Source organism: Oncorhynchus gorbuscha, linkage group LG14, assembly GCF_021184085.1.
Source record: "Oncorhynchus gorbuscha isolate QuinsamMale2020 ecotype Even-year linkage group LG14, OgorEven_v1.0, whole genome shotgun sequence".
In the NCBI taxonomy this organism is placed as follows: Eukaryota; Metazoa; Chordata; class Actinopteri; order Salmoniformes; family Salmonidae; genus Oncorhynchus; species Oncorhynchus gorbuscha.
The window spans coordinates 38,721,184-38,738,386 of NC_060186.1; the positions used below are offsets into that span (position 1 = coordinate 38,721,184).

General features: G+C 41.7%; 1 protein-coding gene across 2 annotated transcripts in view; it reads left to right on the top strand.

The window, feature by feature from the left end:
* Positions 1-17,203, top strand: part of mei4 (meiosis-specific, MEI4 homolog (S. cerevisiae)) — a 48,769-nt gene that overhangs the window by 14,637 nt on the left and 16,929 nt on the right. The window lies entirely within an intron of this gene.

Sequence of the window (17,203 nt, forward strand, 5' to 3'; positions counted from 1 at the left end):
CCAACAAAATGCTAACCTCCACTCTTAATGTAATAGTGTTAGCATGTCTTGGTGGTATGATATTTGAGTGTATGTAACTTTCGCACTCAGGGCATATTGCACAAGCCTGTCATTGCACAAGCCTACATGTCACAACATTGGTCTCAGGTAGCCTACAAGGTGTGGTGGGTGATGCTGTTTGACTGGCACGTCTCCTCTGAAAGCCAGTGTATACACACAGCCCAGCCGCCAGCGCTCATGCAAAATAGAAATGTGTGAATAGGGAATTGAAAGCAGATTATTCTCCCTTCTCGTGGCGCTCAACTCCCACTGTAGAGAGACGGCTTGTGTGTTTTTCCTTCATCCTATTGAGAAAAGCCCTTATTGAAGCAGCCCTGAGCAAAAAACAGAACACAGTGCTGCTGTACCAAGTGAATGAGAAAAGAGAATTTCTGTCACATCATTTTGTCTGCAAGCAAAGTCCTAGACATTGGTTTATTAAATACTATAGGACCTTTTCTTTGCTGAGACCAGTGTTGTTGAGTTATTTACACTGTGGCTGCTACTGTAGACCACTGTCATTTGGTTATAATGTATTCAGATTACCTGTAATTGTTCACTTAATTTTTGGAGCTGTTGACTTGCCTCGTACCCCTCTAACATTGAGGTCTTGATACTTCATAGTACTTCAAAGCCATTATGTCCTTGCACTTGACCCCTCTGCTGTCAATGTAGAAAAAGTGTCGGATAAATTGCTGGTGAAGACCTCTACCGTTTGAAGACTTAGCCACCAGACTGGCTAATTAGTATAGCCTGACCGATATATTGGTTCACCGATATCGGCTGATATTGGCCTTTTACAAACATATCGGTATCGGCCGATAATTCCACCGATAACCAATATTCAATAAATAGGATGAAAAAAGGGAATCTCATGCTTATCCGAACACTTAGATAGCAATGTTTCATTATTGTCACAATGCAAGAAATCAACATTTGAAGCATATTTCTTGGACAATTGGTCTTTTGGATGGCAATTTCTGAGAACTCGTGTGGAAAAGTTACACGTAAAACAGTATATCAGCAGATATATTGGTAAGTTTTGTACCCCCCAAAATATTGGAATCGGTATCGGACCCCAAAAGTCGGGCTCTACTTGTCATAGTACCTCACCCCCCAGAGAATGGATGTCCCTGTCTGTGTCCCAAATGACACCCTTTTATAAGACACCACTTTTGACTAGGGCCAATAGGGCTCTGGTTAAAAGTAGTGCACTACATAGGGAATAGGGTAGGGTGCCATTTGGATCGCATCCCCAATGATGCGGTTGAAAGGATTGCGGTGCACCTAACAGAACTTAGAATGGGCTGCTGGCTTGCAGTCGCACTGTGGTACATTATTACAACAACAGGCTTAATTTGCTCTACAAGCTTGTCTGTGCTGTTGAACATTTGCATGAAAATTGAGACATAACAGGCTTCTTTTTTGTTGATTTAGTCTTGGAATATGCTCTCTATACAATAATACATGAATGCAACTGTGGAGAAGAGGCCAGTGCATTGAGAGCTGTAGGCTGGGCTTTTGTCATTATTTTTTTATTTCACCATTATTTAACCAGGTAGGCCAGTTCAGAACAAGTTCTCATTTACAACTGCGACCTGGCCAAGATAAAGCAAAGCAGTGCGACAAAAACAATTACACAGAGTTACACATAAACAAACGTACAGTCAATAACACAATAGAAAAATCTATGTACAGTGTGTGTAAATGTAGAAGATTAGGGAGGTAAGGCAATAAATAGGCCATAGAGGCGAAATAATTACAATTTAGCATTAACACTGGAGTGATAGATGTGCAGATGATGATGATGTGCAAGTAGAGATACTGGAGTGCAAAAGAGCAAAAAGATAACAATATTGTCAGGTCTTCTAGGAGTAGTGGGTTTGGAGTCAGGCGCAGAGAGCAGAGGGTTAGGACAATCGTATTTATTCCGGTGCAAAACGGCCACGCCAAAAACACTAGGCGCATAAAACTGACCGGCCCAAAAACAGGACCCAAACAGTCCGGAGAAAATAAAATACAAATGCACATCCACAAACTAACAGAGGAACAAGCCCGCACAAAAGCAGGCGGGCCTAACCGGCTTAAATAGCCCTAACCAAAACCCCAACAAGAAACAGGTGTAACTACACTAACAGAAAAGGAAAAAGGGATCGGTGGCAGCTAGTAGACCGGTGACGCTGAGCGCCGACCGAACAGGAAGAGGAGCCACCTTCGGTGGGAGTCATGTCAAATTTGGGGATGAGGTAGTTGGATGTGCTATTTACAGATTTGCTCTGTACAGGTACAGTGATCGGTAAGTTGCTCTGACAGCTGATGCTTAAAGTTAGAGAGGGAGATATAAGTCTCCAGCTTTAGTGATTTTTGCAATCGTTCCAGTTATTGGCAGCAGAGAACTGGAAGGAAAGGCGGCCAAAGAGGTGTTGGCTTTGGGGATTACCAGTGAAATATACCTGCTGGAGCGTGTGCTACGGGTGGGTGTTGCTATGGTGAGGAGTGAGCTGAGATAAGGCGGGGCTTTTCCTAGCAAAGACTTATATAGACTTATATAACCTGGAGCCAGTGGGTTTGGCGAGGAATATGTAGCGAGGGCCAGCCAATGAGTGCATACAGGTCGCAGTGGTGGGGAGTATATGGGGCTTTGGTGACAAAACGGAAGGCTGTGATAGACTACATCCAGTTTCCTGAGTAGAGTGTTGGAGGCTATTTTGTAAATGACATCGCCAAAGTCAAGGATCAGTAGGGCTGCCTGGTTTGCCCATCAAAACACAGAGAGTGGGATTGTATAACGCATCAAGCCTCTTACTGCATCTTGCCTTGCAATGCAGAGGGGCAGTTTCTGTTAGAGCTGTGGTCGAGTCCTGGGAAATAAAGTTTGAAGACTTGCCAGCAGGGCCTAAAACTAACTTTTTAGTTTTAGTGGCAGGTACTGTAGATAATAAAATCTTCCAGCCACACTGATTTTCTTACCAGCCAAAATATTTTTGGGGCCATAATTACATAAAGAAACACACAAAAAACAGATGAGCATCCTTATTGATGTTTCTAAGCATTAAATGTATTACTAGCAAGAAGTAATGTGGTATATTGCTTGATTTAATATTCTGTGACCTATGATGTCTATTTTTTCCAGCAGTGGGAGCAAACTCAAACATTGAAAAGCAACCGAGCTTGTGAACAAAACAATGTAAATAGCCAAGAAACACAAGGAAAACTTGAGTAAATTAGACCAATTTATATGCCTGTGCCCAATGCTTCTAAAAACAAATCTTTCGGGTACTCACGGCCCCCCAGACAGGCAGTGTTGCTGCATGAGGTGGGATAGCTACAACGTTAGGATTCAGATTTCTTTGTGCCTTACTAGATATGAAACAAAACGGCAGAAATACTTTGAAAACAGCTACAGCAGCGTTTATTTAGCTATAAATCACAACTCGCACTTGTGGCCATACTTGACCACGTTACCGTGTTACCACGCGGTAACGTGGCTGGTAAATCAGACATTCTTACCCACCAATGCCAAAACTCGCTTTTGGCAGGTGGCGGGTGTTCATTTTAGGCCCTGCTTGTCACACTTTAGTCTAGCCGTGGCTCGAAGGTCTTGTGAAAGAAAAAAAAACAGTACTAATTTATCAGTCTCTTCTTTTCCGTCCTCGTGGCTGGGTAATGCACGGTACTGTATGCAGGGAGCATCCTCGGACTGATAGCCTCCCTGTGCGTTTGAGCCTCCCATGTGTCCGTGCGTGTTACCCCTGTCTTTCCCCCAGATCTGCAGTGGGACTGTGATAAAGGCAGACCAGTCAGGTGAGGTGTATTTCTAGGGTGATTTATGTGAGCATTAAGATTCCGTTAACCCTTCACACAGAGTGACAGAGCCACATGGTTTCCTCCTGCCTCTGTAGCCTCATGCACTCAGTAAGGGGTAACGCTGTGGGGGCTGCTCCTTTGGGATGGAGGTCGGGATGATCAGTTCAGTCCACCGACACACACACACACTGCAGCAAAATAAACACACACTACCTTGGTCGCTAGAGGTGAGATAGGCATCCCCATCTGTTTGCTAGACCCTTGTATAAGGGACAAGATCTGTGTGTTGGCCTAAAATGTAATTTTTTAAACCATGTCACTAGTTGCTTCTCTGTTAATGTAGCGGTCTGGTAACACCTAATAACAAGACAGTTCTAAGGACAACATGAAGAGGATGCTCAATTATGCCAAATTGTTTTAACGATGAGTCAGTCAGAGCTCTATTGGATCTGGTTGTATTCTGAGAAGTAATTTAGGATCAAATTGTTGTATAATTGGTTTGTTGCCCGATGGACATTGTAATCATGATTATTATGAGAATGATTGCATTTCTAATTGTTTTTTCTACAGACATGCTGTAGGCTGCATATAGCCTAATACTGAACCAAAGAGTGGTGCTGCCTCAAGTCTCTAGTGATGACAATCAATTAAAGAATCATTATTTCAGTAGTATTTTCTTTAAGCCATTATTATTTAATCGGGTGTAGTGACTATTAGGGTTGGGCGATATTACGACACAATTGGAAATCAACGACGTTTGACAGACATTGTCGATTGCAACGACATCATGATGTGACAGGCGATAGTTTTTATATGTTTACCTTTTTTTCTTTTTTTACATACGATAGTTTAACCTATTTGAACATGACTGGCACAGCAGATGTCGGCCAGCGCACAACAGTGCAGCTCACAGCCTGGCGACACGCCAAATGACCTACCTATTCCTATTTGCCGTAGCCTTTTTCATGAATTATGTAGGTAGACTTAGCCTACTATTAACATAACGCATGAGTAGGCCTGCAATGTAGACGGATGATCATGGGCCTTTTGCAGCAGACACTCCGTTGTGTGGCTTGTTCTGAAATCTTCATTTCCCTTTTTGTCCCATTCCCCATTTTTTATTTGCATGTGACTTGTTAGTCTAAGCATATATTTCACGATCAACATTGAAATTAATCCAGGAGGCCAGTAAACCGAGTTCTATCTCAGTTATGTTTGTGAATATCCTAAATAAAAACATGATATGGTAATAATGAGAGATGGATAACCAACAATTGCAAGATGGAATAATTGAATGGGAGGTTAAACAAACCTTAAACGTTTTTGGACTCCACCTGACCAAAGTTTTTAGGAAAAACAAAGTGTTCCGCCGGAAATTCCTTGCAAACTTAACAGCCAAATAATATAGCCCTACACTAGGCTACTGTCAATAAAATGAGCAGTTAATGTTACTAGTACAAGTTTAAATAGATGTTTGTATTATTGTGGAAGTGTTTATTCCTTGAATATATATATATTATATCCTTGAATTGCGCTACGGGCATTACATAACCACCCGCAGCAGCGCTTTTCATAAGCGCAAATAAAAAATGTATGTTGCCTATAAATAGAGTGGCTACAAATTACAAAATGAATCAAGTAATCAAAATAAGTATGAAATTAACCGAATAAATGAAAGTGCAAATAAGTTTTAAAGCACACAACAGAGTATTCTAGCCTAGGCTACATTTATTTTGAATAAGACACATCTGTGAATACAGGCTTTGAAAATGCAATGAAGAACCATCGACTATTTTTATTTTCATTATATATTAACCTACCTAAAGGTTACTGGCAAGGAACACAAGCATGTTCACCTTTTCTGGCTTTAATAGACTCTGGAGTGGCATGCTGTATGTAGACCCACTGAAAACACATTCAGACTGAACACTTTTTGCACAAATGCAGAGATAAAAAAAAAAAATGTTGCTGATACAATTGTATAGTAACGAGGTTTGGACAGGTCGATGTGTCATTCCAGACATCTCCCAACCCTAGTGACTATTCCATAAGCAGGGTTTAGCCCAGCCAGGCAGCAGGTTTGCAGGCTCCGGTGGTGGGCAGGTCGGGTTGCCACTGTCCTTGGACCATTCAGAGAAGCCCAGCCATCTGGGTCCCGTGTTGCACTGTGACAGGGCATGACAGTCACAGCACATAGCACCCAACCCAAACAGACAGACAACCCACACAGCCCATAGGACAAATGGTACAAACACTCACTCACTTCTCCAATAACACTATAACACTGGGCAGTAAAAATGAAAATCTAGACTGTTTTTCTGACTGTGCTTTATGTCAAGTTTAAATCATGGTTGTTCTGTGGCTATTGTGAAGCAATTTATCACCCTGGCCCTGCCATTTTGTAATTAGTGAAACATTTTACCGGAGCCATATATTTAGATATATGGCTCTGCTGTTTACTGATGGTTGTCTTTTTCATCTTACACAGGGGTACTCCAAGGACAAACCCATAGCCTGAATATGATCTATCAGACTCGGTGTCCAAGCAGCAAACCTGTTTTTTATTGTCTAATTAGAGTGTGCTAGCTAGCCCAGTCTTAAGTCTGGGAGGGAAGGGATTGTCAGGGATGACTACCTTTTAATAATATGAAGTTTGGCTCCAGGATGATAAATGAAAGTTATCAGATGTGCAGAGCTCGGTCAGCTATCATGTCAGCTAGAGCCAGAGGAAATGAGTGTCAGAGCTGTGGCTTGTAAAGGGCAATGGCAGCTAAAACTGTTCTGTTTAGCCTCAGAAAACTGCAGTGTAATGCTCGGGGGAACATTTTCACTCCGGATTACGCTGTCCATCTACAGTAAGCAGACCACTTACTTTTCATCCCTAAATGTCACGAGTGAGATATCTGTATCTGTACATTTTTAGCCAAAGCTTTCAGTAGAATCAGCTTTCCCTTTCATTTCTGGAGAGAGTATGCTAATCTTTCCTGAGTTGGGAAGGATGCACACTGAAAATTGAGAGCGTAATTATATGTGATCATTGTCAGTTTGAGATGTGTTATTTAGAGACTTTTTAAAGAAATGTCATTGCATCCCACTTCACCATTTATCAATGACTAGTTTCTGATGCAAAGCACCTTCTCGTCATCATAACATCCTGTATGTCGCCATGGCAGCCTGAAGGCCTATGTATACACTGCAAATTGGCCGATATTACCTAGTGTTGATTTTCAGTATAACATGTAAGGGAAAGCGGTATACCTAGTCAGTTGTACAACTGAATGCCTTCAACTGAAATGTGTCTTCCGCATTTAACCCAACCCCTCTGAATCAGAACGGTGCGGGGGGGGCTGCCATAATCGACATCCACATCTTCGGCTCCCGGGGAACAGTGGGTTAACTGCTTTGCTCAGGGGCAGAACAACCGATTTTTACCTTGTCAGCTCGGGGATTCGATCCAGCAATCTTTCGGTTACATGTAGTGTTGATTCAAGTGTTAAATTAACACTAGTTGGTGTAAAATAACCCTAGTGTTGGTGTTAATAACCATTGTTAAACCAAGACCACGCCTATCATATTTCCCAGCATGCTCTGTTGCAGGTTGATTTTTAGAATGGTTTGTTTCATGCTATGTGTTTGCATGTACATTGATTAATTAATCTTATGCATCTCAAATATAAATAACATAAATGTTTCTATTAATCCAATCTGTTACTTCAATTTATTGCACCCGTTACTGAAATGGTTGTACCAGTTTAGATGCTTAGGTAGTCTCATATCTTAGTCTTCCCAACCCGGCAGTCATTCAGAATGCATGTTGCGGGTGAATTAAAATTCAAAATGTTGGATATCCCCACTCTGGCTGGATTCCAATAAGACTTGTACATCACTTTGCACACCATCATAAAGTGGTTTGCAGGCCCGATGTGGCTTGTAAACCATGAGTTTCGGGCCACTCTATTAGGCTAAAGCTCTCAAAATAAGCCTTATGAAATATGTATTGTGTGAAATAATTTAATTTGAATGATAACATATTTGCTTAGGATCTCATCACAGGACTGAAAATGGATAATTGCAACAACCATGTCACTGACAAATACAGTCATGGGTGGTAACTCTACAATTCAATCGAAAGGCAAGGCACTCTGGGAAATATGCAAATAGGGCATTACACTAAGCATTGTGTTAATTTAACATTGGAGAATTTGTGGCGTAGTAATGCACATGTACATGAGAGATTTCACCTGAGGGACACTGCCTGCCCTACCACGACAGAGTCAGTAGCTCAGACTCCAGCCCCACACACACACACACATGGTGACACAGAATCACACACTCATGCCTGCTCTGCTCCCCCACCCGTCCTCCATTAGCTAGTGGTAGAGTGAGGTCAGGACCCTGCTTAGGACATCCTGTACCCTCAGTGCATCAGGATATTTGTACAGCCGTCCTCTGAGGGACACCGTCCCTGCTTCTGCCTTGGGTTAACTGCAAAGAGCCTTTTCAGGAAAATATTCCTCTCTCACACACACATGCACAGTGACACACACACACACACACACACACACACACACACACACACACACACACACACACACACACACACACACACACACACACACACACACACACACACACACACACACACACACACACACACACACACACACACACACACACACACACACACACAAAGGGTGTCCCTAAAATTATTATTCTGTGTGAATTATTCTTATCAGAGAGAAACTAATAACAGTACTTTTGTACTAAAACAATTGAGGTCATCGTTGTTGTTTTTCTACCACTAAAACTCTGAAAAATTACAGTGAGTCATACCGATCCTTCTCTAGTAAGAACAAGTTATTTTATCTGCTATGTGGACTGCTTAAAGGATAACTCCAAAGTATTTAGTGGTGTCATACACAATTTTTTTTTAATTGTATGATTTAACGTCTATTGACTGTTTAGTGATGAGCAAAACAGGAAAGTGCTCTTCTGTGACGTTTTCATGGAGGATCTCTGAGATGACTAATGCAAGAAATGGATAGTCATTTTCAGCGATCTACAGCATTCAGACCCCTTGACTTTTTCCACATTCTGTTACATTACAGCCTTATTTTTTACACGCAATCCTCCATAATGAAAAAGCAAAAACAGGTTTTTAGATATATATATACATTTTAATTGGTACTTTTAACTCTTTTTTTTTTCCCGCTCCGCAATTTTGTGATATCCAATTGGTACTTCGTCTGGTCCCATTGCTGCAACTCCCCTACGGTCTTGGGAGAGGCGAAGGTCAAGAGCCATGCGTCCTCTGAAACACGACTCTGCCAAGCCGTACTGCTTCTTGACACACTGCTCGCTTAACCCAGAAGCCAGCCGCACCAATGTGTTGGAGGAAACACTATACAACTGGTGACTGTCAGCGTGCAGGCGCCGGCCCGCCACAAGGAGTTCGCTAGAGCGCGATGGGACAAGGACATCCCTGCCGACCAAACCCTTCCCTAACCCGGACAACACTGGGCCAATTGTGCGCCGCCTCGGGTCTGTAGTGTCATGACGTTGCCCTCTTTGGGTACAGCAAGCCCCACCCCCCTCTCACTGCCTCCTTCAACTAGGCTGCTGTGGTCAGAGAGAGGTCGTAAATTCATGAGGAGAGGATCTCCTCATGGCCACACAGTATAGAGATAGAGTGAAGTTTCATAGAGAACAAAGGAATTTCTTCCACCTCACAGAACTTGAGGTCCGAACAAATTTCATGTTCCGGAGAAGGTATAAAAGATCCAGCTACTGGTCCGTTTGAATCCAGCAACTGGTCCGTTTGTTACAACTTGGGAAGCTCATGGGAGACGGTGCAGTCACATTACCATAACGCTGTTTATATAATAGACTCGGATATGAGGTTTATATCTAATTGTTGTATAAGATGAATGAGTGTGTATGATACTGTTTGTAAAATGGTGTAATGTGATTTTGGATAGTTTAATGAAGGAAACTCCAATTCCCTTTTGAGTTGAACTAAATCAGAGGACCGCCCATGAGCCCATTTAGGGTCAGGCATCCTGGGACAGCCCCTTTTCTGCAATTCCGAATAAAACTTTGAGAAATAGACCATGTTTTCCTCCATTAGGAAGGGACAAAGGTTGCAGACCATTGCTGAATCTTTTAACCATACCACGTGGTTAAACTCTTAGACTATCGATACCGACAGAATAAGAACAAGTCTTTGATATTAATTACTAGTCTGCAGCTAGGAATTCGGTATCATTGAACGTGAAAAACGACAACCGCCGAAACATCCATTCTACAATGTCACTCTGAACTATCCACTATAACCGCGACAGAGAGAGAGAGGACAATTCTACAAAAGAAATGAACTTTTCAACAGCGATCAAGACGACACACTGAGCGTAAATATATATATATTGATTGCAATTGTTCCCGAATGAGTGAGCGTTCATGTGTAAAGGATTAGCATTTCAATTGTTATAATTATTAACTCTGTAGTGACTTCTTTGTCGACCCTCACTTCCCTTTTGTCTAACAAGCCGCCATGCCGGTTTAGCCCACTAGGGCACATTCTTCTATCATTTCTTGTAACCATATTTACTTTGTTGTTTTGTTTATGCATTTCTGTGAATTACTTAGTTAGTAATAAATCAATTATTTAAGACAATTGATGTATGGATGACTCATAGTGACGTTTGGAATGAGACTAACGTGAGGTAAAGTAAATAATTCATTAATCAGAAGACTTTTGATCAGATATGAAAATATCTGAAAAGTTATATTGGGAAATTATAACTTTGTAATCTGAATATTTTCCTTGGTGCCCCGACTTCCTAGTTAATAACCTCTTAAGACTACCCCTCTATACTGCCTCCGTTGGAGAAAGTGCGTGCCCATAGTAAACTGAAAATATTTTTTCCCAAAATTGCTAATATATGCATATAAAAATTATTATTGAATAGAAAACACTCTAAAGTTTCTAAAACCGTTTAAATTGTCTGTATGTAAAGCAGAACTCTCAGGGCAGCCTTTCTCCCAAACTCTCTCTTGTGAAGAGAAAAGTTGGGTCAACTTTGATGTCATGGCCCCCACCCTTCCCAGGCAGCTACCGATCCAGGAACAGTCTCTATCTGTTCAGCGCGATGTCTGCTTTCATATGGCACGTTCATTGTGAGAATCCCACGAGCCCTGCACGTTTGGCGGGCGAAATTGTTCGTGTCCCTCTGAAAAACATGCACTCTATTGCACGCGGCCGATTTGGAGTACGTCTTTTTCCATGATCCAGCATTTGAAGCCGGTTTGTCTGTTAGCGTTGCTCTTTGTTCTACATGCTAAAAACATCATAAAGCTCTATTTTGCACATCGTTTGACCAGTTTAATCGACATATAATATGTAAATTGGAAGTTTTGATGCGCAAGAGTGCTGGACCAGAAGTCATTTTTGACGCATTTCAACTGAAGCTGTTAGCATATGCTAATACAGGGACACACAATCTGAAACCAAACGATTTATTGGGTAAGTATGACTCCTTCTACGTCTTCTGATGGAAGAACATCAAAGGTAAAGGAATATTTATGTGGTTATTTGGGGTTTCTGTGGACTCCAAACGTAGAGGAGACATACTGCTAATATCTGAGCGCCGACTCATAGTATAGCCAAGTGAACGATGTCTGTAACGTTAAAAATAAATGTAATACAGCGGTTGCATTAAGAAGAAGTGTATCTTTGTAAATATATGTAGAACATGTATATTTAGTCATGTTTATTGCTTGTTATCTGACGTTATCTGTCGGAGCTATCATCATTTCTCCGGACATTTGAGTAGCATTTTTTTTTTAAATGTCGTCAACCGAGATTTATGGATATAAATGGCATATTATTGAAAAAAAAAATGTACTGTGTAACATGTATTATAACTGTCATCTGATGAACATTTTCAAAAGGTTAGTGAATTATTTATTAAATTGTATTTTTTCTGGGACAAAATGGCCGCCGCTTGCCTTTTGTTTCGGTGGTGATATAATATAAATATGTGCTATGTTTTCGCCGTAAAACATGTTAGAAATCTGACTTGCTGGGTAGATTAACAAGATGTTTATCTTTCATTTGAGCTATTGGACTTGTTAATGTGTGGAGGTTAAATATTTTTAGGAATATTTTTGCGTTCCATGCGCCACCTTCCAGCTGAACGTGGGGGGGGTGTTCCAAAATTGGAACCCTAGTCCCCTTCTGGTTAATTACAGGCACATGATTATTCAGTTTGATAATTACAGAGAATCTTTGATAAAAACGAAGTCATCAATTTAATGATAGTAAAGACACGACAGTAGTGACGCATCCTATTTCCATTGATCATCCGTGAGGTTTTTCTACAATTGATTGGAGTTCACCTGTGGTAAATTCAATTGATTGGACATGATTTGGAAAGGCACACACCTGTGTGTGTATATATAAGGTCCCACAGTTGACAGTGCATGTCAGAGAAAAAAACAAGCCATGAGGTCAAAGGAGTTGTCTGTAGAGTGCAGAGACAGGATTGTGTCGAGGTACAGATCTGGGGAAAGGTACCAAAAAATGTTTGCAGCATTGAAGGTCCCCAAGAATACAGTCATATCAAATTTCAAATCAATTTATAAAGCCCTTCTTACATCAGCTGATATCTCAAAGTGCTGTACAAAAACCCAGCCTAAAACCCCAAACAGTAAGCAATGCAGGTGTAGAAGCACAGTGGCCTCAATCATTCTAACAGAGCTCCAGAGTTCCTCTGTGGAGATGTGAGAACCTTCCAGAAGGACAACCATCTCTGCAGCACTCCACCAATCAGGCCTTTATGGTAGAGTGGCCAGACAGAAGCCATTCCTCAGTAAAAGGCACATGACAGCCCGCTTGGAGTTTGCCAAAAGGCATCTATTGGACTCAGACCACGAGAAACAAGATTCCCATGTGTGATGAAACCAAAATTGAACTCTTTGGTCTGAATGCCAAGCGTCTGAAGGAAACCTGGCAGCATCATGCTGTGGGGATATTTTTCAGGGACTAGGAGACTAGTCAGGATCGAGGGAGAAAATTAACGGAGCAAAGTACAGAGAGATCCTTGATGAAAATCTGCTCCAGAGTGCTCAGGACCTCAGACTGGGGCCTTCCAACAGGACAAGCACACAGCACACAGCCAAGACAACCCAGGAGTGGCTTCGGGAGAAGTCTTTGAATGTCCTTGAGTGGCCCAGCCAGAGCCTGGACATGAACCCGATCGAACATCTCTGGAGAGACTTGAAAATAGCTGTGCAGCGATGCTCCCCATCCAACCTGACAGAGCTTGAGAGGATTCAACAAAGTACGAAGTAAGGGTCTGAATACTTATGTAAATGTGATATTTAAAAAAAAAAATTATACATTTGCAAACATTTCTAAAAAGCTGTTTTTGCTTCGTCATTATGGGTATTGTGTGTAGATTGATGAGCGAAAAAACAATGTAATCCATTTTATAATAAGGCTGTAACGTAACAAAATGTGGAAAAAGTCAAGGCGTCTGAATACTTTCCGAATACCCTGTAAGCCTTTGCAACATTGACCAATTAAAAGCAGTTCTGTAGCGATTAAGTTTCTGCAGTATACTATAGGCCAAATACATTATCACTGCTATGCTTGCCCTGCCGAAGTTGTTCTTTTCAGATCATTTTTAAATTACATTTCAAAACTTGAGTTCTATGATCACACTGGTAATGGATCATAATTTGTGGCACAGCTGAGTGAGAAATAATGTACTTTCTTTATAGACTTAAACATGAACCCACTCATAACAGCTGTATTCATTGACATGTGACAGTCTCTCTCTTTATTGTTTTAGACATTTTAAAATCACAGTAGTATCAACTGCCTTTGCTGTTTGTTCGAGGAAGCTGCCGAGTACAGACACTGTGATCTGAGCAATCCGATTGGGTAGTGGTTGGGCTATAGGTGTATTTGATTTGCTGTCCGGGCATGCTGAGTAGGCAGAGTTTACCTTCAGACACATGAAATGGTTCAAAATTGGGAACACTTTGCCTACCCAGCGCAAGGCAGCTGAAACAAGTGCACCTACCGCCAACAGCAACCTTTATCGTTGGGTATTTTATAGAAATGTTTTGCGATCGATTAGGAATGCCTTGGAGATCAACCAGTCGATCACGATTGACTGTTTGGTGATTGATTTAGACTGAGCTTAGTCTGGGCTTGATAGCCAGCTAGCTATGCTAACTGCAGGCTAACTAGGAGAAGCATTGCATCATGAGAGATGAAATGCACCCTGGCAATTGTAGTATGCTGTAAACGAGGAATCGTGTGGTATGACTAACAAAAACAAAACATCAATGTGTATCAAATCTTATGTATACTTATGTACGCATGTATACTAAAAATGTAATAACTGGTTAGAAAGTGTCGGAATTGCCCTTTTTTAAAGGGAAAAGGTAGAAGGAAAAACTGACGAGTAGACTTTTCATGAGGATGTCAAACTCTTATAGCCTAGTAATAGGTGGTGTGCAGTGCACCTGAGGAAAAACAACACTCTTTGCCAATTTATCCTTTACAGAATATCCTGGAACGTAGAGAAGGAGAAAAAGAGCGTGTGTGTTCATTCATGTCGAAGTGAGTCTCTCTCATAAAAGTCATTTTATTCTAGCATTGTTTATGTCCCCCCAGCTGACATGCACCCGAGCTGAACCGCCTTATATCGTATCCAGCAAGCCTACGAGTCTGAGGGAAACGTGACTTATGGCTCTCAGCACTTCATGATACTGATGCTCATTAAAACCCTGGCCATTCTGACTGAGCTATGTCTCTCATTAGACATCTGCCTAGTGCGTTTACGAGATTGTGTGTGTGTGTGTGTGTGTGTGTGTGTGTGTGTGTGTGTGTGTGTGTGTGTGTGTGTGTGTGTGTGTGTGTGTGTGTGTGTGTGTGTGTGTGTGTGTGTGTGTGTGTGTGTGTGTGTGTGTGTGTGTGTGTGTGTGTGTGTGTGACAAAGTGCCGCCTCTCTCTTTGTGCTCTCTCCTATTCTCTCTTATTCTTGGTGCTTTCCCTTCTGGGCCAGTGACCGGTTTCAATGAAGATCAGATTAGGAGCTGCAGCAGAGGTTTTGCTGGACCGTTAAATAGCCAAGGATCAAAGTCGTACTTGGCCCCTCAAAGCAGCACAGATCTCTAACCGAGAGGGAAAATGAAGCTGTTTGATCAAAGTCATGTTATGATGAAACAAAGCCAGGAGCCACCAGTGCGTCGGTAAATCGCCTCATTTTTCCACTTCCTTCGACAGACTCTCACACTCTGCTGATGGCAAACAAATGTGTATCATGGTAGACAACGTGTTTTTCTCTGTGATATCTTGCATTCTGTTCAGGAGCTTCTACATACGTCTGTGTTGTGAGATGGAACATAGTATACAAATAGTATATTTTTGTTATTGTCTTTTGGTGCCTTGACAATATAACTTTTTATTTAAATTGTTATAATATTCTTATGTTTTTCTTGTCTATAACTGTTCTGTAGTCTGTCATGTATTTTATGTTTTATGTGGGCTCCAGGAAGAATAGCTGCTGCATGTGCAACAGCTAATGGGGATCCTAAACTAGGAAGCCACCAGGGAAGAGGATATGGTAATGCTCTGCAGACCAGCCCTCTTTGTCCTTCAGCTTAGCACGTAGCAGCAGCAAGTGTCTTTGTGCCATCAGCATTGACCTACACACAGAGGTACTGGGGATGAAGAAAATAAAGCCTTATCTGAGCCAGAACGCCCCACAGGGCAGGAGTCTATCTCCTGTGTCTGTAGTGTGAGGCATCTTGATGTACAAGTAAACCCTCTGGACAAAAAAATGGATTAAAAAACACCCCCCAAAAAACAGACCTGGTAAATAGAGCAGAGAGGAGCCTGGGCAAGGACAGGCTGGGGAGATGGGTAACTGGGGAGAAGGTATACTGTGGTGTCAGGCCCAAGGCGGGCGGGCGGACAGAGGGGGCTGTAGCCTGTGGGGTTTCTGTCTGTCAAACCAAATTTCTTGGGGAAATTGACGGAATATTGCAGTTCAACCCAGGTGAAGTAATAAATCTCTGAAGGTTGATGTCACTTTTGGTCTCTTCATGAGTGTAGTGGGCAGTGAATGTGCCAGTTAGTCAGCGTCCGTATACTCACTACATCACAATGGTTCTGACTGAGGAAAGACCTCGAGAGACAGTTTTCTGAAGAACTACAAAATGCTTTTCTTCCTCAGAGAATAGCCTAGATTTGAATGGTGTTGCTTTTGAGGCAAGCTTGAAGAACTTGATGTTTCTTTTATCTTGTAACAAAAGGTATATGTCCTCACACTAAAAGCGGTCAAAATGCAGTCAGATGTAACTCGGAGAATTCCCTCGTCGATGAGATGGGATCGATTAGCTGTCGGAGAAATCAGTGTATTGTCAGTCCACCGCCTTGAATGAGACGCTATGAAACACATTGTAGCTTTCTCTGAGGCAGAAGACAAATCAATTCTGGGGAGTTGTTTCCTTATCTTGAGCCAAGGTGATGACGGCTGTGTGGGCTAGTGTTGTCTGCCTTTGTAGTGCTGGCTACAATAGGCTTCGGTCAGATGGCTATCAGAAAATATTAGATTCACTAAGAGCATCTGCTCGGCTCTGCTCTCCACAGTTTACACACCGACCTCGTGACATAGAATGGGATTGCAAATACCGGACCAATAGTCCTGGGAAGAACCCATTTTTCGTCAGCAGTTTTGTTTCCACTGAAAGAGATTTATTGAAACTTATCCTGATTTATGGTCCAGGATTTTGTTTTTGTTTTGTTTACGCTTCATAACATGTCCTGCACAGATCATTGATTTGCTTTATATTGTTTATGAGTGACTTGCATAACATCATTTGCAAATAAGTACAGTACAATGTTCATCAAATAAATGGATTGAAATTTAGTTCAAAAGTTATCTTTTTCAAATGATTTGAAATGGGTACTCGTCATCTTTTGGCTGCTGATATCTCAGACTCCAAGTGCTAAAACATTTTCCAAGTTTGGAAGATCAACCCACCAAATGTGTGGCCTGCAGGCAGGTTTTGTTTGATATTTGATTTTAACTCTAGCATTTTGGTTTGTACAGCCAATCTGTCACAGACGCGAAGGTTGGTGTTTTGAGGATCTGGCTACTAAGTTAAGTGGACAGTGTTAGTGATGAGCAAATGTCTATTTGCTTTAGTGTTGTTGGCTCTGTACTGAAATGAGCAAACACTGCATGGATATATTGTCCAACCTCCAATACAAACAGACACCTGTGCATACAGTCAGGTACATAATTGTTGGCACCATTGATAAAGATGAGCAAATAAG